The sequence below is a fragment of the Peromyscus maniculatus genome, chromosome 23, assembly GCF_049852395.1.
Source record: "Peromyscus maniculatus bairdii isolate BWxNUB_F1_BW_parent chromosome 23, HU_Pman_BW_mat_3.1, whole genome shotgun sequence".
In the NCBI taxonomy this organism is placed as follows: Eukaryota; Metazoa; Chordata; class Mammalia; order Rodentia; family Cricetidae; genus Peromyscus; species Peromyscus maniculatus.
The window spans coordinates 45,274,309-45,301,565 of NC_134874.1; the positions used below are offsets into that span (position 1 = coordinate 45,274,309).

General features: G+C 47.9%; 1 protein-coding gene across 2 annotated transcripts in view; it reads left to right on the forward strand.

Annotated features, from left to right (window-relative positions):
• Sdk1 (sidekick cell adhesion molecule 1) overlaps positions 1-27,257 on the forward strand; it is a 968,286-nt gene that overhangs the window by 658,383 nt on the left and 282,646 nt on the right. The gene's annotated exons all lie outside the window — the stretch shown is intronic.

Consider the following 27,257-nt stretch of genomic DNA (forward strand, 5'->3'; position numbering starts at 1 on the left):
TGGGTGGTGGCTTAACATCCATCTGCTAGTTCTGAGCACAGAAGGAAGTTAAGCCAGCAGCTTCTCAAGGACCAGATAGAAGGGGGCAGAGGGCACTGGACAGGCTTCCTCGTAGGTGGAGGGAGCTCCTGGCTCCCTGAACACTGAGACCAGGAGAGCAGTGTGCCCTTCCCCAAGGCTCCAGAGCTTTTTACCCTCTACCAACATAACCGCACTCAGGAGACAGGAATGGGTGGGTCTGGGGCTCTCTAGCCAGTTAGTGTAGCTTACTTGAGTTCCAGACCCTGGAGAAACCTTGTTTCCAAAGTAAAAGAAAGACAGAGCCAAGCTGTGGCCTTCACAGGCACATGCACACACGAGTGCACAGACACGCACAAACACACGTGCGCACACACACACACATACACACACACACTCAAATTAAGGAGAATTGGTTTTGGTGGCACATACCTGTAATCTGGCACTGAGGCAGCAGACTTACTGTCAAGTTCAAGAACAGCAGGGGCTATATAGTAAGATCTTGTCTCAAGTGCATAAATTAAATAAATAATACAAAATAAAAATAATACAAAAAAATAAATAAAAAACTAAGGGGAACCAGATAGGAGATGCTGAGCAGAAACACTCTTTAGACTTGACTGAAACTCAGAAGCACGTTAGGTTCCCTGTCAGGATTGCAGTCAGTGATGCATGGGACACTGTGTTACGAAGGTTGTTGTTGCCAGCAATGTTTACTGTTAGTCTCCACTCAGCACAGGGACCGGCTCCGCCAGACACAGAGGGATGAGTGTGTGGAATTAGCATCATAGATGAGAATATCCATAGATATATGGGGGCGGGGATAGTATGTGTATACATGAGTATGTGTGTGTATGCATTTGTTTACATGTGTATGTATGTGTGTATAAAATATATACATACACACATATATACAATATATACATATATAAACTATGACTTTGTATATATGCATACACATATATATGTGTATATTTGTGCATGCACATGAACATGTGAAGCCCTCCTTATACTACTTCATCCTTGACATGTGCCCAGGAAGGCTGGCCTAGGCCTGTGAAGACCTCTGGGTCACCTTCTCTCCTATTACAAACCCACAGCTGTCTCAGAGAAAAGATCATAAAGCTCCATGGTACAGGCAGGGTCTGCCGTGGCCCTCTCCCATGGAGCCGTGTCTCATACATTCATTCAGATTGGAGTTGCTGGGGTCAGCCTTGCCTACCTTTGCCCCATGGGAAAGACCTTAAGGAATTGTCTTCACCCTTCCTTTAAGATTGGTGTGGTGTCACTCTTGTATCCATACAGGGAGACCATGGCATGGGACCTTGAGTTTGAAGTCAGCTTGAGTTACATAGTGAATTCAAGGTCAGCCTATAGTACATGTGGAGAACTTGTCCTGGGGAACTAAAAACTCTCTCTCTCTCTCTCTCTCTCTCTCTCTCTCTCTCTCTCTCTCTCTCTCTCTCTCGGGTGTGTGTGTGTGTGTGTGTGTGTGTGTGTGTGTGTGTGTGTGTGTGTTTGCACATGTACTTGTGTGTGCTCAGATACATGCCTACCACAGTGCATGTGTGGAGGTCAGAAGACACTCTCTGGTGTTAGTCCCTAGCTTCCACCTTGTTTGAGACAGGGTTTCTGTTCACTGATATGTACTCCAGGCTAGCTGTCCTGTGAGCATCCAGGATCCTCCTGCCTTCCCCTCCCATCCTTCCTTAGGTTCACTGGGATTACAAAGGCACACTCCTGCATCTGGCTCTATGTGGCTTCTGAGGGTCTGAGTTGAGGTTCTCACAGGGGCACAACCGGCGCTCACCCACACAAACTTATTTCCATACTCTTTACAGTGTCGGGACATGAAAAGGACAGAGGCAGGCATGGCGGTAGTAGAGGGGAATGAGCCTACATGAGTCTCATCTAACCACCCATCAGCATTGTAGATCTCTAGAGATAGTGTCACAGTGAAAAGAGTACAGGCTCCATGCTGAGCCATTGGGTACGCGGCCCTTCCAACTTAAGACTCTGAGCGAGGATACTTCCATCCATGAGGGTCCTTTGTGAACACTGAACCTGAGGCTCTAAGTGTAGGTGGCCAGCGTTGTGATGGGCACACAGCAGGTGTTTCCCACACACTCAGTGTTGGCCCATCAGATATTAATTAAATCAGCCTCAGTGGTCCCTCCCTCGTTTTCTCTAGGGTATTTGAGGACAACATCATTAATTTTTATTTTTAAATTTCAGACTCACCCCTTAAAGCACAGGCAGTCGTGTATGGGGTTTGAGAACAATGAGGGCGGGGGACCAGGCTTGGAAGTAATGTGCTTTAAATGCAGACCATGAGCCAGCTCTCTTTTCTCCAGCTCACTTTCACAGTTGGTATTTGGGCAGCTCAGAAATTGCCTGTGAGATCTTACTAAAGGAAGCCGGATGGCGCATGAGGAAAGGGACCACATGTTCTCTGCTTCCGGATCCTTTAACAGAGCAGTGATGTGAATTACTCAAACATGTTTTCAGGTCCAGTAGGTAGAGTGCTGACCACACAAACAGGATCTGAATTTAGATCCCGAGAATTCATGTAAAGTTGGATGCACTGCACATTCTTGAAATGCCGGAGCTCCTACAGCAATATGGGAAACAGAGGCAGAATTCATGAAAGCTCACGGGACGGCTAGCCTGGAATATACAGTGGTGAACAACAAAGAGACCCTGTCTCAAACCAGGTGGAAGGTGAGGACCAATGCCCAAGGCTGCCCTCTGACCTCAGTACAAGCACCACAGCATGTATGCGCACACAGAGACTCACACATCTGACACATACACATCATAGACAGACACACAGATGAGTAAGTGAATGAAATGGATGTTTCCTTCAGCAAGAGCTACTGTCTTTAGTTGTTCTCTTATATTTGATTAAGTATTTGGGGAGTGTTTGACTTAAATGAGTACCTATGAGTACTGAATGCAGAGTTATACACACCTAAAATGTAGTGTGTGTGTGTGTGTGTGTGTGTGTGTGTGTGTGTGTGTGTGTGTGTGTAGGTGGAGGTGTATGTCTTCATGTGTGTGTGGAGGTCACGGGACAGCCCAGGTGTCATTCCTCAGGCACCTTCCACTTTTTGTTTGAGGCAGGGTCTCTCACTGGCTTGGAACTTCACCAAGTCTGCTAGGCAAGCTGGTCCGTGACTCCAGGCGCCTCCTGTCTCCACCTCCCGTCTAGCCACCAGTGGGATTCCAAGCATGGACCACCACACCCAGCTTGCAGTGTGGGTTCTACAGATCAGACTCGGGATTGCATGGCAAGCTCCTTGCCTGTACTTGACCCTCACGAAATAAGCTTAACCTATGTGTGGTGCCGTGAAAGGAAGCTGGGGCTAAACAGAAGCTTACCATGTCGGAGCTGGTGGCAGCAGAGCCAGGAGTCCCAGGACTCAAAGCCTGTGCTATCTCCAGGCACTGGGACGAAGGTGCCCCATCCTTTCAGAGTGTCACTTTGCAATAGCTGAAGACTCAGGCCACCTGGTGCCCTCTGCCTGGCAGAATCTTACTATTTGTCTTCTTTCTATGTCTGGACACACCTAGGTCACTTTAGAGAACAACTCGGTAGTGAAAAACAACACCCTCTAATTTCACAAATAAATTGGGTTTTGAAGGCCATTTCTCTGCAGGAATCTAGCTCATTTTATGTCTTTAGATAGTGGAAATTGCGGCCATGACTGAGGCTCTTGCCTAAGTTAACAAATGATTGTTCCTCGCTGTGGAGCTATGGACCTGACCTTTATAAATGAACACATTCTTTGTTTTTCCTTGATTGCTGACGGCGGCTGCCATGGGTTCTGAGCCAAGGAATATTTAGGGAGAAAAGCCGGGCTGGTGTTGCAGCAGAGGGGAGAAACATTTGGAAATTGATAAATTATCTCTCTATTTGCACCTTCCGAAACAGGTTAATTGTTTGGGTGACTGGCTCTGTCTTGATTAGGAAGCATTCCTAACAATTAATGATAGAACCTCAAAAAGGTATAGGAGAATTAATAGAATTCTCAGGCAATGTAAATTATAGTCATTATCTGCTATATCCAGAACTATCAGGGGTACTGGGTTCGTTGATTAAAGTACAAGTGGATTTTTTGGTCTGAATTCTCTGGGTAATTGAACAAAATTTCTCTTTGTTTTTCTAGCATTGAATTCCTCTTAGTGAGCTAATAATATTATTTATTTTAAATGCCTCAATCCTATGACTTAATTAAAACCCTTTCACAAGTTAATTTCACTAATATATGCACGTTTTATCCACATCTGTAAATATTACTTGATTAAGATGGTGAAACTTTTCTTAGTTAAAAATAAGACAGTGCTGAAGTGAAGCAGAACACAGTTGAGATGGAGAAACATGAAGCTGCGGGGCAGATTTTGTGCAGCTTTCATTTCCCTGAGCTGTAGACACAGGTCGTATCACCTTCGAAAATGCCAGTGCCGCGGAGATCAACTGAGGCTAGGTTGCAGTGGAAATGGCAGTCACTAATGCTGAACACACCTTCCTGTGTATCTAGGCAGCAGCTAGGATGTCTTTACCACCCTTTACCTTTGCCTCCATGGTAGAAGAAGGCAGGAATTAGGCTGGGGAGATGGCTCAGGCAGTAGGGTGCTTGCCTTGCAAGCTCAGTGAAGAGCTGAGTTCAAATCCCAAGCACGGATGTAAAACTATATGTGTCTCTGTAATCCCAGAAATGGAGACAGGTGGACTCAGAGAGTTTTCTGGCTAGCCATCCTGGCCAAGAGTGGTGAATTTTGAATGAATGAACAAACATAATGAGAGGCTCCCCCTAGTATTCTACAAGGCCAAATGGCTGAACTTGGAGATCATGGAGTTAGAATGTTGCAGACCTGAGCCAAGTTATCTTGGGCTGTTTTTAGACCCTTCAAAAGCCATTCATTGCCCACACCTGTTCCTGACCTAAGCTCTAACCATCAAAAGTGTTACAATATATTCTTAGCAAACCCCTAGTTTTCACAGACCTAAAAGCTAAGAATATCATCAGCTACTGTCCAAAACCTATGCAGAGCGTCCCATGCTTTGCTGTAACCACCTGCCTGTGGCAGCCTCCAGTGTACTCAGTAAACACTTGACTTATGACTCTCTTGGTTCTGTAACTAGTAGAATCTCACATAACCACTTCCATGGTGGAGCATGGTATTTGAGGAAGTCTGAATCTGTGTTCCCAGACCATAGTCACATTTGGCTCCAGAATAAACTCTCTTCCTCTCTTATGCCACTGAGGTAGGAAGTGTCTGTGTCCACAAGGAAAACACTAGATGTCACATCTCCAAGTGTGTGGTCATGGGCATGCACATCCACACATTACATGCATGCAATATGAAGTCTGTCCCATTTTCAATATTCCCTTTCAGGGTTACCTGGGGACATTCCTATCCTTCCTGATGTCAACCCTTTAACAATGATTAGTGTTTGTGGGACACCCATGCCTTTAGTCTTGCTCCTGTCAAAGCTGCTGCCTGGGTACAGTGGCTGTGGTGGGCACCAAAGGCACCACAGCCTGGCTCTGTTCCTCTGTGCCATCTCTTACAGACCATCTATAATGCATCTCTGGGCTGTTCCATGATTAAGAGACTAAGTCACGTTTCTAAATAAATAGATGGCACTCACTTCTTAGTAGCACAGAGAGAAGTCTGGTGAAATTGCTGCCATGATAATTTGCCCTGGTTGCCTTGAGACTGCCTATAAATCTCCACAAACCTACTGTCCATGCCACCCCCCAAGAAGCTCAGCACCCACCTGGCTTTAAAACTGCACAAGACTCTTGGGATTCTAGCTGCACCTGGCATCCTTGTGTTTGAATGAATCATTTGCGAGGTCCAGATTTACTGAGCAATCACTGGCTTTCCACGTTTTAACTAAGCACACACTGACCAACTTCTTAATGTGTTTGAGAAATTACACAAACTGGGTAGGACTTCATTTTTTATGCATCCATCGCCCAGTCTACGTGAAGAGACCGCTTATGGGCTGGCAAGATGGTTCAGTGGGTAAAGGAATTGCGGCACAGGCATGAGAAACTGAGTTCAGATCCCCAGCACCCAAGGAAAATCCAAGCATAGTGGTGTGTACCTGTAATCTCACTGCTGAGGAGGATCCTGGGGTTTGCTGTCCAGGCAGCCTAGCTCAAACTGTGAACTCCAGGTTCAGAGGAGACTCTGCTTCAAATAATAAGGTGGGAAGTTATTGAGGAAGAGATGCCTGACATCAACTCTGGCCACACATGTGCATGCATGGGCAAGTGTACCCATATGCAACAGAAGGGAGGGGAAAGAGAGGAAGGGAGGGAGAGAGAGAGGGAGGGAGAGAGGGAGGGAGAGAGAGAGAGGGAGAGAAAGAGAGAGAGGGAGGGAGGGAGGGAGGGAGGGAGGGAGGGAGGGAGGGAGGAGAGGGAGGAGAGGGAGGAGAGCGATAGGAGAAAGATGAGAAGCACCTGGGTATGTTTCTGTCAGTCATGTTCTCTGCTTTCCACAGCCTTTGTGGTCATGTGTTAAGTATGTGTATTAGGAAACATCTTAACTGTTTTTATATACTTAATTCTGTGTCTGTCACCAACCTTAGATTTATGTCTGGTGAGGATTTCAGACCGAAATATAAATGAGATTGTGTTGACATTTTATATATATGAATGTATATCCTACCTTGCTGCACTGGTCTAAATAGATAACCTTGGGTCATATCAGAAAATGTCTTGTTCTCGCAGAGTGCTCTGTTCTTGTGCTCTGGGACTGACTTTACTCATTTAAAGGAAGCCAGGGCAGACAGGAAAAGAAAAATTTTCTTCTCTTAAGATATCCTGATTTGTTTGTTCCTCTGCTGTGACACCCAAGGGTAATTCTGAAACAGCAACTTCTCACAAAAAGGAGAGACGAAAAAGCAGAAGGAGACATTGCCGCGCAGTTATGAGTTCCCATCTTCAGCTCCCAGAGCATCCCTGGGCCCCGGCTCCTGCTGCAGTCTTCTGTGTTCTGCCCCTCTTCAAGGACAATGGTCCACCTAATTCCCAGAGATAGACAGGGGTGGGTACAGGGGTGAGAGGACAAGCAGAAACACGCCAGGCCCCTCACCACTGAGTCCCCTGTGTGCTGGCCTGTCCTAGTCTCCTCAGGAGTGGCGAACTCAGGGTGATAAACATCCAAGGCTGATCCCACAGGTTGCCTGTGGCTTTGAGCAGTTGTCTGCCATATTGCAGAAGATTCAGCCTTGCAGTGCCCCCTAGAGTCAAGGAGGACAGAATCTCCTCTTCATCCAAGTGGAAACATGCCTCGTCCTGGAGAGGGGTTGGTTGAGCATTGCAGTTATCTTAGTACTGTCCATTGTTTGGAAACAGTATTCAGAAGTGCTTTGTATTGGGTAGGATAGAAGCCCTCTGAGATTTCCTGACTTTGCTGTCCCCACATAAGAAATAGATAAGAACTTGATTTTCCAGCCCAGCCCAGTGTCACAGGCCCGCAATCCCAGCTCCTCAGAGGCTGAAACAGGAGAATTGCATGTTTGGGGCCTGCCTGGGCTATATAGTGAGTTCAAGGCAAGCCTGGGCAATTTATACAAGGCTCTAGGTTCAGCCTCCTAGGACCACAGAGAAAAACAAGATGAAAGAAGAAGGGACTGAAAGGGAAACGGCTCAGTGGATAAAGTGAGAGGACCAGAGTTCAATCCCTAGTCCCATGTGAAAGCTGAGCATGTCAGCACACGCCTGTAACCCCAGTCTGAGTTGGGAGGGAGGTGGTCAGACCCAGGCAGATCTTCAGGGGCTTGTTCTCCAGCCAGCCTAGCCGAAATGGTGATGTCTGGATTAAATGAGAGACCTTGTTCCAAAAATAAAGTAGCGGGCAATAGAGGAACACTGACATTGATCTCCAGTCCCCATATGTGTACACACAGGAAAGCACACTCATGGACACTCACAGACAACACGCACACAGAGAACTAAATAAAAATCTAAAAATAAAAAGAAATTGATTCTCTTAAAACAGCAGCAAGGAAATGCCCATAGCCTTATTTGAGTGGGGATACACAAGAACAGAAAACATGGCGGTTGATAAAAATACTTCTTCAGCTCTTGAGTATTGCAGCTTGTTGGCATCTCAGTTTTATGAGTCACTAGATATGTAAATGAGGGGTTTTATTTGGCTGCAGATTTCTAACTTGTGTGGCTCTGGTTGACTCATGAGGTGCCTCTTTCAAGAATCTTACCTCCCCAGATCCTGACCCATTTGGCCTGTCTGGCTTTTCTGCATGGCTTGGGTGGGGAGGAGCTGTATGAAATAGAAAACTATTTTATTTTATTCTCATCCAGCAGAATCTTCCAAACCAAGCTATCCCAGGCATGGTGGCCGGCTCTGTGGCTTCCTAAGCAGGTTTCTTTATAATCAGACTATGAATTTCCCTTCAGCTTCAATTGCTGTAATTTCTGGCCGGTGAGCTGAATAGTGGGTCTGCAGCAAGAGAAAATAACTTCAATTTCATCTGGCTTTCTAAAGATCTTTCGTGTATTTTAAGGAGAGGGTATAATTGCAGTGTAGAGGCTAGCCTCTGAACGGGCTGTGACCCTCTCCCTCTTATTTACCTCCTCTGTTCTTTTTCCTTTCTCTTGAGTACTCAAAACATTTGTTAAGATAAAGCTCTGTTTTCACCAGGGACTCAGGATTGCATGTCTTTGTTCTTGGTTTGTGTATTAAAGAGACTTTTCTAGTCACAGATGCCGGGTAGTCTGAACTGCGGTGAGAGTCCAGGCTGGCACATAGTCAAAAGTATATCCAGGGAATAGGATAAAAGCCACCATCCCAACACACAAGCAAAAGCCTTGACTTGGGGAAGCCTTGCTGTACAGGCTGGCTTGTGTTCTGTCAGCTTGACAGAAGCTAGAGTCATCAGAGAGGAAGGAGCCTCAGTTGGGATCTCCATGAAATACAGCTGTAAGGCATTTTTTCAATTAGTGATTAATGGGAGAGGGCCCAGCCCACTGTGGGTGGGGCCATCCCTGGGCTGGTAGTTCCGGGCTCTATAAGAAAGCAGGCTGAGCAAGCCATGGGGAGCAAGCCAGTAAACAGCAGCACCCGCCATGGCCTCTGCATCAGCTCCTGCCTCCAGGTCCCTGCCTTGTTTGAGTTCCTGCCCTGACTTCCTTTGGTGATGAACAGCGATGCTGAAGTGTGAACTGAATAAACCCTTTCCTCCCCAACTTGCTTTTTGATCATGGTGTTTCATTGCAGCACTAGAACCCCTAACTAAGACCCTTGTGCTCCAGGGTCAGTATCTTTTTGGGAAATGTAGAGCTGGACTCACTTAATTTAGCAAGCCTCTATTAGGTGTTTGCTGTTTGCCAGATGCCCAGAAACATGCACAGGCTTTCAAAGAGCTTGTGCCTTAGAATTGACAGGGCCAGCGACAGGTGTGTATGTGGGTCCAGATGTACCCATCTGGAAGAGACTAGTTCTTGTCTTATTTCCCCCCCCCAAGTAGAGAATGGGAGCCCACCAAAGATGTGAGCACCTTTGCCACCCCAGTGTATGGGGGCAAAGAGGAGACTTTAGATATGTGCATCAGTGAGCCAGCTACTGCCCCCCAGGAAACCCCAAAGAGTCCCTCAGGAGCCACGTTGGTGTCCCTTACCTGAGGGGAGAAAGTGTGAGCCTTTGCTCATCTCTCATGCTGTGCTGGTAGGGAAATACTTCCTATGAGGGGGGCACTGTGGCCTGTCTAGATGACTCTTCATAGTCTCTCACTGTCCTCAATAACCCATAGGGGCTTTCTCAAGTACCTGTCAGTGGACACCTAAAGCCACTCACTGAGAGTCTACAGTGGGCAATGCCTCAGCAGCATCTTCCACAGAGTCATGTCACAGCCAATACAAAACTTACCTCAGAACAGATCAAAGACCTAAGTGTAATACCCAAGACTACAAAGGAAGCATGGGGTGGGGAGAGCTCCATGACACTGGGTTGACCATGATCCCTTGGGCATGATTTCAAACCACGGGCATCAAAAGAAAATGGCAAAGTTTCAATCTTTAATTCATCAAAGGAAACTATCAAGGGAATGAAAACTTGGGCAGGAGAATGTGACCCAGTCGGCAGAGTGATCGCAAGTGTGCAGGTTCCATCACCAGTGGCACAGAAACAAGGCGTGGAGGTGCACACCTGTGTTCTCCTCTCTTAGGAAGTAAAGGCAGGAAGATTACTCTAAGTTCTAGGCTAGCCTGGGCTACACAATGAGTTCTAGATATCCATGGCAAGGCTGCTTTAAACACAAAGAGAGGGAGAGAGCACACAAAAGGGATTAGTATGGTGGGTGGATGGGTGGGTGGGTGGATGGATGGGTGGGTGGATGGATGGATGGATTGGCGGGCAGATGGATGGATGGATGGATATTGGATGGAGAATTCCTGTAACTCAAAAGCAACAATAGCAACAAATACAAGCCACCTGATGTTTAAATGGAAAGAGTCAAACACTTCTCCAGAGAAGATGTACATATGGCAAAGGAGCACACAAAGGGATACCCACCACTGCCAGTCACTGGGGAAATGCAACTGAAAACCACAGAGAGCTGCCATCCCCCCAGCAGGATGGCTATAGTTAAAGCCAGGACATAGAACAAGTCTGGAAACAAACAAATGTTGGCAAAAAAAAATGTGCCAAAATTGGAGCCCTTCCGCTTGAGGGTATGTAGACTGAGGCATTGCTGTAGAAAACTTTCTTCTCAAGACAGAAACCATGGACTTGCCATGTGACTCAACAGCTCTACATCTGGATTTGAACCCCCAAAGAACAGGAAGCAGATAACTAAACAGACATTTGTATTGCATGTTCAAGGCAGCATCATTCTCAGTGGCCAAAAGCACTGGAAATCAAAGTTCTCACTGACATGTCAGTGGATAAACAAAATGTGATGTGTACCGTCATGGGTCATCTTGATTGGCAGTTCTCCTTGGCATTTAGAATTGCCATGGAAATAAGACTCTGGGCGTGTCTGTAGGGGAGTTTCTACAATGGATTAACTGAGGTGGCATATCCTCTGTTAACTGTGGGCTGTGGGCAGCACCGTTCCCAGAGCTGGGGGCTGCTGCCTAGCTGTGGAGGCAATGAAAGCAGCTGCCATTTCTTGTCTGCCATGATAGACTGTACTCTGCAATGAACCCTCTTCTATTAAGTTGTTTTTGTTAAGTATTTGTTAAGCAACAGAAATAACTAATATGAATACATATGATGGAATATTAATCACCCTTAAAAAGGAAGTAAATCCTGACACAGTGCAACATGGGTAAACTTGGATGGCATTCTTAGCACAGTCAGATTCATGCAGGCAGAGGAAGAAAGGTGGGTATCGAGGGCTGAAGGAGGGAAGACAGGACATTAGTGTTTAATGGGGGCAGAGTTTCAGTTTGGCATGGTATATGCTGCGGTAATTAGCCAGACAGTGGAGAGGCCACGCCCAGGAGGATGGTGGTTCCAGTCACAAACATGAATGTGGCGTTGGGGAGAGAGCTCACTTGGTGAAGCCTGGGCCTCACAAATGGGAGGCCCACAGCTGGCAGCTGGGGCTTCTCTTTCACACCATCTTCAGCACCACTGGGTACCAGGCATTCTCTCAGATGCCCTGCCTCTGCTTTCCTTGGACCCAGAAAGCTTAGTTTATCTCTATATCCCGAGCCTTCATGAGAGCCAGACAGCCATAAACTCCTACCCCAGCATTCCCACCCCAAAACTGCTCCACCCTCTGCACACTTCGTATCAGAGATAAATTTGGCCTGTCCTTCCACGCCAGCTCACTAAATGCATCGGTGTTCATCTTTTTTCTTTCTCTTCTTTTTTTGAGAGAGAGTGCCTCATGTAGTCCAGGTTGGCTTAGAACTCACTAAGTAGCTGAGGGTGACCTTGAACTCCTGATCTTCCTGTCTTTACCTCCCAAGAGCTGGTATTACAGGCTTGTGCCAGGGTGCTTGGTTTTTGCAGTGCTGGGGATGGATTCCCAGGGCCTGCTGCATGCTGGGAAAACACTCTTAAAGCTGAGCCACATTCCCAGCCCTGGTGTCCATCTGAGGGTGTTCAGCTTCCACCACCAACATCTGTATGGTGATATTTTGAACAAATAAAATTTACCTGAAGATCAGAGGACAGAACAAGCCACTAGATTAAGCATAGAAGTCAGGCAGTGGTGGCACACACCTTTAATTCCAGCCCTTGGGATCACACACCTTTAATCCCAGCACTAGGAAAGTTGAGACAGGAAGTGATATGACTGGGCAGAGAAAGGAATATAAGGCGGGAGGAGAGAGGAACTTGCTCTCTTTCAGGCTGAGGAGGTGATGAGGTAAGAGGTGGTGGCTGTAGCTTGCTCTGCTTCTCTGATCTTTCATCTTTCACCCTGATATCTGGCTCCGGGTTTTTATTATAAGACCAATTAGGATCCGTGTAACACATCTGAATGTCTGTGCCTTTCTGTTGGACTTTGTAACCAGCTTTTTGACACGGAGCTCCTGCAGCAGGGGTTGGGAGTGGGGAAGAGTGAGCAAGCACTGAGGCATCACAGGCCCCTGCCAACATGGCCTGCAGGCTCCCATTGTCCTTGCTGATAGTCTCAGATGGGCATCGGCTCCATGCCCAGATATATGCACTCTTGGCAAAATTATTTAAAGGCCCTGCTTAATGGAGCTCAGAGTGACCTGTTATGCACCTAGTTAGTTCTCAGTGACTTCAGAACACTGAGTGAAAGTGACCTCTGCTCAGGAAGGTGCCCTGTCACTCAATCTACGCAGCCCCATGTGGTCCTATGCACACAGTCCCTCTGCCATTAGATAGGAGATTGCTCATTTATGTGTCTGCATAAGCAGCAGGTTCTCCACTCTTGTCCCTTGAATCCAACATCTGGCTCACTCTCACACCCAGCTGCGATGTTCCAAACCCATGCTCCTGCTAAAAAAACAAATACCCCAACCAGAGAGGCACCTTTCATCTCCTTTGTTTTTCTCTGCCCAGTAGAAAGCCGATGAGAATATACCCTCTACTGAGTTCCATTCGTTTCTAAACATACTAGCTCCCAACTATGTCATGAGCAAGAAGGGAAGTAGTGGCTAGATTATTTGTCAAGCTGTCCTTTTTTATTTTTTATCATCTCTTGTCAATTGGTGAGTCCAGGAATATGTTGAAATAAAAATGGAAGAACATGTAAAGATAAAATTGTAAGTGGGATGCCCCGATGTGTTTTCTGCTTTTTTTCCCCCTTCCCTCCTACTGGTGGACAGTAAACAAAGAGAAGGGAGTGAACCAACAGAGCCAGCTCAGCTCTAGGGAACAGCTGGAGCTTTGGGAATTGGGTCTGTCCCTGAGGCCACCTTTCCCATCCCGGCATGCCTCAATGCACTATTATAACAGCCTTTGAGAATCACTGTTGGCCATGGCTGGTGAAGGACAAGGGATTCAGCTTTTAACCAAATGGAAAAGTTTCCTTAAACTCTTCCTCACACAACACTTCAGTAGCCTAGCGACATCCAAACCAGAGCCATATTCCAGAGCCGGGTGGGTGTGCCCTGACCAGGGAAAATAGGGGCTGTGGAGCCAGCTGAGTTGCTGACATGCTTGCTGCACAAACATGTGGACCTGAGTCCAATCCCAGAACCTGTGCGACAAGCTGGCATGGTGCTGGGGACTGTAATCCCAGCACTGGAGGATAGCATCAGAGAATGGAGAGAGGAGCACCCTGCAGCTTGGTGGTCAGCCAGCCCAGCCTAATTGGTGAACTCGGAGTCAGTGAGACTCTGCCTCAAAAAACGGATGGCACCTAAATAACAGTACATCCCTGAGGTTGACCTGTGGCCTCTACACACACATGAGCAGTGTGTACCTGTACACACACACACACACACACACACACACGCACGCACGCACGCACGCACGCACGCACGCACGCACGCACGCACCCATACACACTCAAAGTGAGTCTGGAGCAAACAAGGGTGGGAGGAATCTGTCCTTCACTGAACATGAATCTCCTGTCGGGGGAGAAGTCAGCTGGTGACTGCTGTTGTCACAATGCAGCACATCTTTAAGCGGCCCTGTTTCGCCTCAAGAGACTCACCTCTTGGAGGCTAGGGAATGACCCAGGGCTTCCTGCTGCCTGCACATTTTCCACTGCACCCTCAGAAACTAATTTCTGTGTGTTACTAGAGAAATATGTGTGTGTCCCAGTCCTTTAAAAATTACGAGCCCTGGGGGCTTCAGAGTTACAGTTAGAGTTATGGAGTCTGGGCTCCTGGGGGAGGCGAGCGAGCACTCACCTGTTGCTCTGAGATGCCTTGCTGTCAGGAAGCATTTAATCCCCCACCCAGGCCACTTCGTGTGATAGGGAAACGAAGCTGCAAGCGGCCCCAGAGGCCCCTGATGCACGGAAAGCCCTCCAGGTTTTCATCAAGTGCAATGTCGCCCAGCTTTTAACTCCTCCAGAAGAGCAGCCAAGTCCCCTGCTGCGCTCCAGGGAAGGTCAAGAACCGAAGGCTGGCCTGTGGTTGCCCTTTTCACCAACAGTTACAGGGACTGGGCTCCAGACTGAACTGGGGATGCGGATCAGTTTGATAGAGTGCTTGCCTAGGCCATCCTTGGCTACACAGTGAGTTCAAGTCTAGCCTGGGGCATATGAAACCTTGTCTCAAACAACAAACAAAACCAACAAAAAGAGGAGGAGCTCAGGAGATGACTCGTGGGTCAAGTGTTTGACTCACAAGGGTGAGGACTCGAGTTTGGATCCCCAGGGCCCACATAAAGTCCTATCTGTAATCCCAGCAGTCCTTTGGTGAGACGGCAGTCAGAGACAGGAGAATGCCGGGAGCTAGTGGGCCAGCTGGTCTGCCAGACAAGAAGACAGGGACCAACACCTAAGGTTGCCCTCTGACCTAACACATACACACACACACACACACACACACACACACACACACACACACACACACGAACGTACATGTGACTTCCATTGATTCCTTAGCACAGACTCTCCAGCCTGGGCCTACCACCCTCACTGTGGACACCCTTAGCCCCATAGGAGTCCTTACCCATAAAAAAAAAAAAATGCATTTTTCAAGATGGACCAGTTTCCAGTTTCCATGTCTGTCTGTCTGTCTGTCTGTCTGTCTGTTTGTTTGGAGACAGGGGCTTTCTGTGTAGCCTGGAATGGCCTTTAATTCTCAATCAATCCCCCTGCCTCTGCCTCCGGAGTGTTTGGATTATGTATGTGAGTGAACTGTGCCTGGTTCCAGATTCATTTTTATTCTTAAAAGGCCTTTCCTTCCCTGCTGGCCGATGAATACCTGTCCACGCTCCTGCTCAAGCCTCCCCTAGTTCCTTTGGAAGGATGGGTCTCAATGCCACATCCATCCACCAACCTGCCACAGCCCTTTTCTGTGTCCACTGACTCCTTAAAAACATGCTTGTGCTTCTTCTGCCTTCCCGAATGAAGCTGCGTGTGTGTGTGTGTGTGTGTGTGTGTGTGTGTGTGTGTGTGTGTGTGTGTATGCAGGTGCACATACACTCATGCTGTATGCCTATGTGTCCATGTGCCTATGGAAACTGGAGGACAATTTCAGGCCTTATTGTCCTTTAGGCACTGGCCACATACTTTTTTTCTTTTGGTTTTCTGAGACAGGGTTTCTCTGCATAGCCCTGACTGTCCTGGATCTCGCTCTGTAGACCAGGCTGGTCTCAAACTCAGCGATCCACCTGTCTCTGCCTCCCCAGTGCTGGGATTAAAGGGGTGCACCACCACCACCCGCCTAGTCCACCTACTTTTTGAGACAGTCTCTCTAGCCCAGAGCTCTCCAGTCAGACTGGGCTGGTGGGCAAGGGAGCCCCAGGGACCCTCCTGTCTGTCTCCCTCCCAGCACTGGAATCGCAGGTACACACCACCACATCTGGCTTTTTATGTCGACTCTAGGGATGGAACTTGGGTTCTCGTGTTTGTATAGAAAGTGCTTCGCTAACTGAGCCAACTCATCCTCCCAGAGGATGCAGACTTCATCAGGTTGAGCTTAGGGGTCCCATCCCTAGTGTGCATCTCCACTGTGCAGTTGAAAGCGAAAGCCATATGTGCCATGGGCAGCATCTTCTCCTGAGAGGGATGTGACAGTGGCAACCAGCATGCTACACTTGGACAGCGCTTACATCTTCATCTAACAAGTACCTAGTGAGGCACCATTGTCCCCTGCCAACCATGAAGTGGAGGAGCATGTGTGTGTCTCTGAAGTCCAAGTGCCTGGTAGATTGTGATACTGCGGTGAGGTGAAGTGATGTGAAGGAGATGCTACCCAGACTGGTGGACAGTCCTTCCTTCTCTTCCCAGATGGCCAACACCCCTGCTTTAATGCAGCCCATTCTTTTTCATTTTCATGTGTGTGGCATGTATGTCACACTACACTAGTGCTGGCCAGAGGCTCCAATTCCCTCTTTCTGCCTTGTATGGATTCAAGGGATCGAACTCAGGTCTCCAGGCTTGTGTAACAGGCACATTCATCCACTGAGTCATCTCACCAGCCCTTCAGGCAGATTTATAACTATTATCTTCTCATCAGGTCAACAACACCTTCAGTAAACACTGTTCTTACTGGATGCTGAAGATTCAACCTAAAGTCTAGTCTCTTCCTAGGGTTTGTTGGGAGTCTAACTTTCTCTCTAGTTTCTGTAAGCATCCCACCAATTACTTAAGGAACAGAAAGATCGTGTGTGTGTGTGTGTGTGTGTGTGTGTGTGTGTGTGTGTGTGTGTGTGTATGCATATGCATGCGTGTGTGTAAGGGGAGGGCATATGCATGTGTGTGTGTATATGTAGATACGAGAATCCAGGAGTCCTCTGGTGTTGTACCTCGACATTATCCATCTTTTCTCTGAGACAGAGGGTCTCACTGTCCTGGGGGCTCAGCAAACAGGTGGGGCTGGCTAGGGAGCCCCAAGTCCTCTTGTCTCCACCTTCTCAGTGCTGAGATTACAAGCGTGCAATGATTTGTTTAAGTGGGTTCTGGGGATCAAAATCAGGTCCCCGTGCTCACAAGGCAAGCGCTTGGCTGAGCTGTCTTCCAGCCTGAGCAGGACGATTTGGAGGTTTCAGAGGGTCCAGTGGGCTCCCTGACGTGTTAGCCCTGCAGTTTGTTTAACAAGGTTTTACACAGATGGAAACTATCGACGGAGGTTCTGAGAAGTCCAACCTGGAGTTTCATTCGAGCTTTAGAGTGGCTGTGATGTCATCAAAGCCACCTCTCATGTAACAGGTCCAGTTAGACATAAGGAGAGTGCATGTTGTATGTTATATGAAAGTTGCGTTCAGTTTTGTGTCTGGGACAAATGACTCTGTGTCATTTGGGTGAGGACAAAATGGACCTCATTAACATTGGCCTGGCAAGAGGACAACCTGGTATGGTTCAGGGACAGCCCATAATCTCCCCTCCAGGAGCTGGCTTCTGGGGCTTCCTGGGACAAGTCTGAAGGGGCACTCAGCACTGAATGGGATCCTCAGATAGGAAGCCAGCTAAAGAATTTGAAACAGGATTTTATCCACAACGGCTCTGGAAAATCCCACTTCTTCCAGGCCTGAGCTTTTCCTGGAGACATCTGTGAGTTTAATGAGGTGTGGAGGTCTTCAAAGAAATGGTGTGAGGCTCTAGGTTCCGATGCAGGCTCTAATCCCTGATCTCGACCACACAGTGGGCCTTCCGGGAGAATGGGCAGCCAGTCCTCAGAACCCTCATTCCACAATGGGAAATAGAGCACTAACAGGAGGTTGCTGAAAACCTGGGCATGGAGTGCCTGGCAAGGACCATGTTCTCGACCTCATAATAAAGTTAGTTGCCACCAGAGTGCATGCAACACTAATTATGAACACCCTTCCTATACATACACACATGCATACATACATGGTCCAGTGAATACAGCCCTAATTAGTGAGCATCCCTCCTGAACACATACACATATGTTCCAGTGAATACAGCCCTAATTAACGAGCATCCTTCCTGCACACATACACACATGTGAACATTCACAAATATTTTGGGGCACACAGCACTAATTAGCAAGCATCCTTCGTGCACACATATACCCATGCAATGTGCACAAATTGGCTTGTTTTCAATGACTCAGCCAGATAAAGGAAGCGCCAGAGTCAAGTAACTTACCCTAGTCAGGAGCCATGGTCTGCCCAGGTTCACTAGACAGTACACTTTTTGTGGAGGGGACCTGGGGGATGCATGTGGGGGTCAGAGGTCAATATCAGATGTCCACCTCCATTGCTTCCATCGTGGTTTTTGAGATGACAGCTCTTCACTGAACCTACAGCTCACTGATTCAGCTGGACTAGCCAGCCCATAAGCCCCAGGGATCTGCCTGTCTCCTCTCCACAATGTGGGGGTTACAGACAAACAGCACCACATGGGGCGCTGGGGACCCAAACTCAGGTGCCCATGCTATGAAGCAAGCGCTTTATCCCCTAAGCTTGCTCCCCAGTCCCTCTAAACTCTTTTCCTGTGACCTGCCCCTTGGTCATGGAGCAGAGAAAACTTGATCTGAATCCTCTGACACCTGAGTATGGCATGGGCAGAGCTTCTGAAGGGCTTGTGTGAAGCAGAGACCTGTTTCTAAGACTGGGTTATCCCAGTGTCAACTGGCCACCTGCCTTAGTTGGCACAGGTTAGGCTAACAGTCAGGGGTAAGCATGTCATGAGGTCACTGCATGTCCTCAGGACAAACAGGCCATGGTGATCCCAGATTGCTAGGATTTAAGACATGAAGCATCCTCCCAAGACTACCCAGGACTGAAGCAGAAGCCCGGTCAGTCTTCAGGAAGTGACCAATTCCTTAAAATGTAGAGCAGTGGTGGTGGGCAAGAGAAGAGGACAGGTGAGTGGCCATCACAAGAGGCCGACTCTAGTTAACAGGCATCTTACATGTAAAGCAAGGGAACCCCAGCCCCTGACTTGCCCCAGACCTCTCCCCTCTTCCACGTCTTTCTATTCAGAAATGATAGTTTTCTGGATCCACGGCCAATACATCAGCAAATGCTGAGACTCTGCCTTAAATGTCCAAAATCTAGATGCCCCTAGCACCCATACTTCCTGACCCAGATGTCCCCATGTTACCGTGGTTCTGTAGGCACCTGGCTGGCCTCACTGGGGCTTCTTTGCCATTAGAGTTGATTCCCTCCTGGTTGCCAGGGTTGGGGGTCTAAAGCTCATATCCTATCACTCTACCCTAAAGCTCCTGGTGGCTTCTGCTCCTCATTTGGAATAACGCTCAGTGTTCCTACAGCACCTACAAGGCCAGGACTGAGCCCATCCCTACAGCTATCTGACCCTCCCTTCCTTCTCTTCAGGGCTCCTCCAGCCATACCAGCCACTCCTGTGCCTCCGCCACACCCAGCAGTGCCCAATGGGGAGGCCTTTTGTCCGCTGGCCTCCCTGTCTGGCATGCTCCTTGCCTATCATCAACGTGGATAGTTCCTTTCATCCTCCAGGGTCTGAGTTCCAAATGCCACCATTTGTTCCTAAGGCCCATATCTCTAGAGATGTCACTGGCTGCATGCTAGTTCTGTGGGCTGCAGCTCTGTGCCTGATGGCAGAGAGACGTGGTGATCTTCTTTTGTCCCACTGTGCCTGCAGTAACCTACAAGTTTGGCAGTTAGGAATGCCTGTTTGAGACACTTGCTGTGTATGTGTGTGTGTGTGTGTGTGTGTGTGTGTGTGTGTGCATGTGTGTGTGTGTGTGTGTGTGTGTGTACAAGTGCATGTGCACACACAAACAAGTATATGTTTACTTATGTGCACATGCACATACATACACGTGTGTAAAGGCCAGAGGAGACTTTTAGCTGTTGTTCCAAAGGTATGCTCCACCTTGTTGGTTTGAGGCAGTCTCTCACTGGCCTGGAATTCATCAAGTATGCTAGATCGGCTGGCCAGTTAACACCAGGCGTCTACCTGTCTTCCTGGCCCCAGCGCTGGATTACTAGTGCCCAGCCTGCACTCTGTTTTTAAATGTGTTCTGGGGATCACACTCAGGTCCTCTGGCTTTCAAGGCAAGCACTTTACCCACTGACCCATCTCCCCAGCCCCTGCTAGCCTTTAAACGTACTTTCTAATTAAACATAACCTGGGCAACTTTTCCTCATGTAGCCTCTTCGAGTGTAAGGAGGTTCATGAGGGGAGCGATGACTGGGATTAGGGTCATTCCCCTGCTGTGAGAGCTTATTCCTGCACACAGCAGCTTTGTGTAAAGGGTTCGCCTCTGTTCTGCTGAGGCTGCCCAGTCTGCGGGGCTGCCCGGTCTGCGGGGCTGCCCGGTCTACGGTGCCGGCTTCTGTGCCCTTCTGCAGAGCCTGTCCTGATGCAGCAGCATCTTCATCCCAGACACCCAGACCAGCTTAGGCAGAGTCAGGAGAAAGCTGTTGTGACACCTTCCATTAAGGACCAGGTTTACTCCCTTCCTTGTGGTTAACTGTGGCAAGGCAAGCTCTCACTAGGAAACAAGTCTGTGTAAAAGAAAGTGTAGGGCTGAGGAGGAGGCTGTCTATGTTTGCCTTGAAAGCATGAGGACCAGAGTCTGATCCCTAAAACCCATGTTAAAAGAAAACAAAAACAGGCAGGGTAGTACCCTCTTCCCAGGCACAGGGACGATGGAGACAGGTGGTTCATTGGGGCTCACCTCTCAGCTAGTCTAAGCTACTTGGCAAACTCTAAACCAGTTAGAGACCGTGTCTCAAAAAGAAAGTGGGGCCAGCAAGATGGCTCAGTGGCAGGCTGCTTGCCTCCAAGCCTAAGGACCCACAGCGTGGAAGGGAAGAACTGACTCTGGCAAGTTGTCCCCTGACCTCCATACACACATGTGCATGCATTCCCACACAAATAAATGTTGGGGTCGGGGCCATACCCAAGGAACAACACCAAAGGTTGTTCTGGGATGTACACACACACACACACACACACACACACACACACACGCACGCACGCACGCACGCACGCACAGGATGACAGCTCTGAAGTTATCTCTTACACCTTTTTCTAGCATTTGAAACCACGCACCTTTGTGCCTCACTCTTCCCACCTCTACCGGGGGTGATGCTGTCTCCCCGGCTGTCACTGAACATGTTGAAATTTGTAAACCATTCAGGGAATAGTCAGCTCCACGGAGGGAACTCAGTGAGACAGAAATTTTCCCTCTCTCCTACTTGTTTTCATTCTTCTGGGAAATGACCTCCATACATTGGTGTGTGGGTTTAGAAAAAGGCTTGTGATGTAGACATTGAGGGTGGTGGAGTTGCAGTGGTAACTTGTTGCAGAGTATTTAATGTTTTTTTTAAAATTCATTATTAGAATGTGTGTGGGTGTGCACATGCACGCACGTGTGTGATATGTTTGGGCACACATGCCATGGCACATGTGTAGCAGTCAGGGGACAGCTCGGTACAATCGATTCTCTCCTTCCACATTTACCTGGGTTCCAAGGATTGAACTCAGGGCACTATGCTCGTACTCCGAGCTCCTTTACCTGCTAAGCTGTCTTGCTGGCCTTCGATGTTGATTCTTTATAATAAATTAACACATCATTGAGGATTTGTTGAGCGCGTCTTATAGTTCAGATACTTTCAGACTCACAGACATAAAGAGGTTTAATGGAGACCTGGAGTCTTGGCTACTTGGGAAGTAGAGGCAGGAAGTTCATGAGCTATGGGGAGAATACAAGGCCAGAATGGGCAACTTAGCAAGACCTTGTCTCAGAAAGGGAAAAGAGGGTTGAGGATGTAACTCAGTGGTAGAGCACTTGACGAGAATGTCCCAATGAGGGACTGGGGGCGTGGCTCAGTTGTAGAGCCTTTGCCTAGCATGCACCAGGCATAGGTTAAATATCCCCACCCATCCCACAAAGAGAAGAGGAGACGAGACAAGAGGAGGCAGGGGGAAGGGAGAGAAATAAAGGGCTTCTGCTTTTTAACGCTTACTTTAACTCTCAATACATACTCCTAGAGAAACAGAGAGAGATTGTACTTTAAAGTCACAAAGGGGGTGTGTGTGTGTGTGTGTGTGTGTGTGTGTGTGTGTGTGTGTGTGTTATGTGCGTGCCCACACACCCCGCTTTCATGGCCTACTGGGAACCAAGTTTGGCTCTTCCCTATTGCATTGTGGGATGGAAAGCTGCCTCCCTTCAGCTCGCCTCCGCTCTCCTGAGTTGTTCCTACTGTCCTCCATAGTTGTCCGCCATTGAAGCTAATGGCATTCACACTCTATTCTATGGTCATAGATGCATCTTTCTAGTCTGACTACAGATTGCTGATTGTGTAATTATTAGCAAAAATTGAGACATATGCATAATATTCATGTTGCTTTTGCTATGCAAAGATGACCCACTTCATAACTACATAGTCTTCAGTGATCACACTTCTGTTTTATAAAGACATTTGGTTTTTCCAGAGTTTATAATTGCCTTACTTTTCAAAATGAGTGTGCAAATATGTGTATGTATTAACTATATATAATATTTAAGTTTATATGTGTATATATGTCTTTTAGCATACATAAATATGCTAAATATTACACCCGCACATAATTCACAATGCATTCCTGGCAACCAGGGCATAAACTTGAGTGCTAATCTGAGGAACAACCCAAATGTAAATTTCAGAAGAACTGTCTGAGAGGATGTGTGATGTGTGAAGTAGTGTGAACTCAAGGCTCATCTGTCACACAGAGTGTTATTATTAATGTTCAAAGTTGCTGAATCAAGACTAACAATTGATGCATAGCATTAAATTCCTAAGAAGATTTAGAAGAGATTGCCCTTGGTCAAGGTGGGGAGAGTTGTTCCATTTTAGTTTAAGTGTGTTAAATCTGTGTGTATATACGTTAATTAAAATCCTAGCTGGGCGGTGGTGGTGCACGCCTTTAATCCCAGCACTCAGGAGGCAGAGGCAGGTGGGTCTCTGTGAGTTTGAGGCCAGCCTGGGCTACAGAGTGAGATCCAGGACAGCCAGGACTGTTATATCAAGAAACCCTGCCTCAGAAAAAAAAAAAATCCAAAGCAGAGCTGGAGATGTAGCTCAGTTGGTAGAGTGCTTGCCTGGCATTCCTGAGGCCCTGGGTTCTGCTCCCAGTACCACATAGAACCAGGTGTGGTGGCACGTGCCTGTAATTCTAGCGATGAAGAGGTGGAGGAAAATGATCAGAAGCTTGAAGTCATCTGTTCTGGTTAGCTTTCTGCTGCTATGATAAACACCGTGACCCAAAGCAACTTGGGGAAGAAAGGGTTTCTTTAACTAATATGTCCCAGTTGTAGTCCATCACTGAGGGAAGTCAGGGCAGGGGCTGGAGCAGGGGCAGAGGCAGGAGCCATGGAGGAGCTGCTCACCGGCTTGCCTCTAGGCTCACTGTCAGCTACTTTTCTTATGCAGTCCAGGCCCACTGCCTAGGGATGGCACCGCCCACAGTGGGCTGCGCCCTCCTCTATCAACTAGAAATAAAAAAAAAAAAATGCCCCAGAGACATATCCATGGGCCAATCTGATGGGTTAATCCTCATCTGAGGTGCCTTGTTCTAAGATGGGTCAAGTTGACAACCGAGATTAGCCAGCACATCATCTCACAGTTCAAACCCAGTCTGGGCTACACAAGATACTTTCTCAAAAACTAAATAACTAAATAAAATAACATAAAATTGAAAGCATCCTTTTACAGGGAGAGAGCATGTCAGAACAACAACTACAGTGAGTACTCTCCTTGCTGTCGGGGTGTCTGGATTTCAATGACTTATGCACAGTTTTGTTGTGTTGCTTTCTGGTTTCAACAGTAATCATGTGGGCTTTGCAATCAGGATTTCCTTGAGTCTTGCTTTGACCTTGCTGTGGGTGCTTGCACAGGTCAAATTCACCTTTCTGGTGGCCTTGTGTATGTGTATATTGCAGTTATGATCCCCATTCCTTTCTCCTTCTTCTCCTGGCAGTGTCCTGTGTGGTCATAGTATCATCTGAAAGAACGCAGGAGCCAGGGATTGGGGGCATGGGACAGAGGACAGGCTGACATCTGGTGACCTTGAGTGGAGCAGGTCCCTCTACTGACCATTTGCCCTTTGTCAAGTGAGGGTTACCCTGTAATAGCAGATTTATGTGTTATTTAATTCCATCCTTATGAACCCAGGATGGAAGGATGCCTCTGCTTCACCTGCTGTTTAGGGATATTTCTCCAGGTGGGGGTGGGAATTTGCCAATGTCCATACCTTCCTGTCTAGGTCCCAATGACACACCAAAGCTCACACTGAGAGCTTGCATACAGATCTTGGGAGAGGGGTCATGGGAAGGAGCTCAGGTGACCCTAAAGCATCCACACTGAAGGTGTGTACACAGTATGGATGAAGGCTGCCCTGGGGCTGTGTAGCTGGGACTCCCTTCCCCTGATCCTCTTCAGCCTGTATACCTGCCCCAGCCCCAGACCCCGTGGCTATGTACAGTTAGGACAGAATTGCATCCAACTGGCTGAGAGGAGTGACTGAATACTCAGAGGAGGCTCCCATGACCTTCTTCACTCGCTCCTTCTAGGAGGGAATTGAACAGTCAGCGAGCCCAGCTGGGTCCATTTGCAAACCAGCACAGCAGGTCTTAAGAAAGAGGGTATTACTCTGCTCAGGTGCAAGGGTGTCTAATGTTCAGTCTCTCTGGCTGGCCCAGGCAAGAGAGGTTCCAGCTGGGACCATCTTCCCCAGGTAGTGACCAGTGCTGCGTGTGGGCTCCCTCTCTGCCTTGGTGGCTGCGCAGTGACTAATGACAAGCCAGCACATTGCTCGGTGACCTCTCACTCCCGCGGCTGCTCTCCTTCACTCCTCATAACCACTTGCAAATATTAGCTCCCTGTGTCACTTCTCCTCATCAGCAACTTTCACAGGTGACAAGGCGGGTGCTCTGCAGATGGACGTTTAGTGTGCACTCCAGCCCTCATGACAATCTGACGTCTGGCAAGCCATTCCTGATGTTTCTAAGGCAGGGTGTCAGCAGGAAGATCCCCAGGGGAGTCCCAGAGGGAACTTCCGGGGCCCAGAGTTTGGGTAAGGCCAGGGCTGCTGCCAGCTCCTCAGGAACCTAGAGTTCTGTGAAAATAGATCTCCCATCATGAACTCAATGTATAGGTTTAAGAAACCCTGGCCCTGCCTGCACCAAGTACTTCGTTATTGTTATTTGTATATATGTGTATGTTATGTGCCAATATGTTTCTGCACATGTGTCAGGGGAGGGGAGGTGTGCATACACATATGTGTCTGTGCATGTGGAAATCAGAAGGTAATGTCAAGTATCTTCCTTAATCATCCTTCACCTGATTTTTGAGACAGGGTCTCTCACTGAACCAGAGCTCACCAATTTGGTCAGACAAGCTGGCTAGCAAATCCAGGGATCCTCTTGTCTCTGCCTACCCAATGCTTAGATTATAGAGACACACCCAGCTCCTTACATGGACGCTGGGGTCCCAAACTCAGGTCCTCACGTTTGTGTAGCAGTCACTTTTCTGACCGAGCCAACTCCCCAGCCAAATACCTTTCTCTTTTAAATTAATTAATTTTTAAAAATTTTTATTTTGGAGATAAGGTCTTACTATGTAGCCTAGGCTGGCCTTGAACTTGAGATCCTCCTGTGGCAGCCTTTCTGTCTGTCTGTGTGTGTGTGTGTGGGGGGGGGGTGTATGTATACAGGTGTGTGTGCAGATGCATATGTGTGTGGAATCCAGAGGACATCTTTGGGGTGTTGTTCCTCAGGCATCATCCACCTCTTTTTTTTTTTTTTTTTTTTTTTTTTTTTTAAGAGAGACAGGGTCTCTGGTCCTGGAACCTGCCACATAGACCAGGCTGACTGACTTACCCAAGAGCCCCAGAGATCTGGCTGACTCTGCCTGCTTGGGATTAGAAGCATGCACCACCGTACCTGTTTTTTCTATGTGCATCTGGGATCGAACTCAGGTCCTCATGTTTGCAGGACAAGCACTTTGCTTACTGAGCCGCCTCCTCAGTCCCTCCCTCCCCTCCTCTTTTTGTAGTTCACATGCACCTCTGCTATCAAACCACTTCCTCATGAAGCAAGAAGCACCCTAGATACAGCACTGGGGGGAACCTGTCCTGGTCAGAGGGCCCTCTTTTCCCTGACCGTCCCTCTCCATGGCTGAGAGCCGCAGCTGTCTAAGTGCTGACCGCTCCGTGTGAGGAACCACAGAGGGCCTTTTGCCTTTCATTCATTCTGATTTGTTTTTTATTCCCAGCCTCTTACATCCACACCCTGTATTGAAATCCCTGCTCTATAAATGTTTGGTCTTGATTTATCCTGAATAGACAGTTACTAAAGTTGCTGTGGGTAGTTTAATTTTGACACTAGCTACATTTTAGGGGAAAACAGCAAAAAATACATAAAGCTTTTCCCTCCCTGTCTCCAGAAATGTGAACTTAAATTATTTATAGTTTGATACTCACAAAACAGAGAATGGACTGCGGGTGTTTATGTAGCAGAGAAGCTCAGGGGAGTGTGACTGTGGAGAGAACGGGAACTCTTGGATAACGGAATGCAGTCACCCAGGGAGTCACCTCTGTGCCTAGCGGAGTTCCCAACCTGTGACGTGTCTGTCCAGTTACTCTAGTTAGAAAACAGAGAGCATGTTAGTTACTTTTCTCCTTGCCATGACAAACTGTCTGACTCGGACAGTGTGTGGGCGGAAGGGTTGATTCTGACTCACGGTTTGAGGGTGAACGTTCATCACAGCGGGGGGAGGCATGGCAACAGGAACAGACAGGAGGCAGGCTGGATGCTCAGCTCACTTTCTCCTCTGTATTCAGCCCGGGATCTCAACCCACAGGTGGGACCATTCACGTTCAGGGTGGGACTTCCCATCTCAGCTAACCTAATCTAGAACCTCTCACAGGCAGACCTGGTGGTTTGTTTCCATGGTAATTATAAATCTCATCAGGTTGACAATTAAGATTAACTGCCACGGTGGGTATGCCAGGTGATCTCAATAAGCAAATGCTTAGATCAATGGGGAAAAAAAATAAATAAAAGGAAGCACTTTGGAAAATACCAAGCCCTTGAAAGCTTGCTGCTGCACATTGTACCCGGTGGTGACATGTGGCAGTCAGACAAGACTGGCTGTGCCTAGACTCCATCACCTACAGTGTGACAGAGGCCAGGGCCAATGTGAAAACTTCAAAC